Source organism: Malurus melanocephalus, unplaced genomic scaffold (assembly GCF_030028575.1).
Source record: "Malurus melanocephalus ecotype Western Australia unplaced genomic scaffold, MMel_1.1 scaffold_1178, whole genome shotgun sequence".
Lineage (NCBI taxonomy): Eukaryota > Metazoa > Chordata > Aves > Passeriformes > Maluridae > Malurus > Malurus melanocephalus.
The window spans coordinates 63,667-65,265 of NW_026624410.1; positions in this window are offsets into that span (position 1 = coordinate 63,667).

A 1,599-nucleotide genomic window follows, 5' to 3' on the forward strand; every position below is an offset into this window, starting at 1 on the left:
CTTTGGGCAGAGAATCCAAAGCCCTGAGGGCGGGTGGGACAATCCTGGGGAAGGAAGGAGGAGGAAGGAGGAGGAGGAGGGAGGGAGGGAACGGGGCTGACATTTCCAAGAAAGCTCCAAAGAAGGAAGCGGAGCACGGGGAGGCTCCGTCCCGCCGGGGCCCTGCTCCGGAAAAACCCCGGCACCACCGTGGGCGCTGCCCGCCACSGAATCATCCTCCCAAAAACCTGAACTGCGTTTTTTGGGGTGAGATCAGTGACAGTGACAACCACGGGGATGTCCCCGCTGCCCCTCGGATGGCACCAGAACGTGTTGGCACCAACGAAACTGAAACCAAATTAAACTGAATCCAAAGCAAACTGAAACCAAACTAAATTAAATCCAAACTAAAGTAAAATCAAACCAAACTGAAACCAAACTAAATTAAATCCAAACTAAAGTAAAATCAAACCAAACCGAAACCAAATTAAACTGAATCCAAAGCAAACTGAAACCAAACTAAATTAAATCCAAACTAAAGTGAAATCAAACCAAACCGAAAACAAACTAAACTGAATCCAAACCAAACTGAAACCAAACTAAACTAAATCCAAACTAAACCAAATTCAAACCAAACTGAAACCAAACTAAAGTAAAACAAAACCAAATTAATCCAAACTGAAGTAAATCAAAACCAAACTGAAACCAAACTAAATTAAACCCAAGCTAAACTGGATCCAAACCCAACTGAATCCAAACCAAACTAAATTCAAACTAAACTGAAACCAAACTAAACTAAATCAAAACCAAACTAAATTCAAACTAAACAATCCAAACTAAACCGAATCCAAACCAAACTGAATCCAAACTAAACCGAATCCAAGCCAAACTGAACTCAAACTAAACTGAAACCAAACTAAATTAAACCCAAACCAAACTAAAACCAAACTAAATTCAATCCGAACTAAACTGGATCCAAACCAAAGCAGACCCAAACCAAAGTAAATCCAAACTAAACTGAAACCAAACCAATTTAAATCCAAACTGAAACCAAACCAAACTGAATCCAAACCCAAACCAAATCCAAGCCCAAACCAACAAAATCCATGTTTTTAGGGACAAAGCGCCACCGCACCGCCCGCGGGCAGCACCACCCTCGTGCCGGTGCCCAAACCGGTGGCAAACGCCCCAGGGCCACCTGTCGCCAGATGTCCCCATGTCCCCACCGCGGTGGCCACCCCTCCTCCATCACCTCCGCCCTCCCCAGCAACGGATCCGGGGACAAGGTCCCCCAACGGCTGCGGGMGCGTGCCAGCCCTCCCGGGTGACAATGCCACCGCTGCCACCGCGGCGGGAAGGGACCTGCCAGGGGAGGCTGTGGCCAATTTTGGGGGTGGCAATCCTGGGGACAGCGTGGCAGGAGCAGGGATGGAGCCATAGAGGGGGTTCCTGTTGGGGTGTCACCGTCTGTCACCCCAGCTCGGTGTCGCAGGTGCTGTGCCAGGCGCGGGGGGGTTTGGGGTGGGTTCAGGCCGGGCTGGTCCCGGTGCCAGCTGGGCTTTGTCACCGTCAGTGGTGTCCGGGGGTGGGCAGGGACACGGCGTATCCACGGCTGATCCG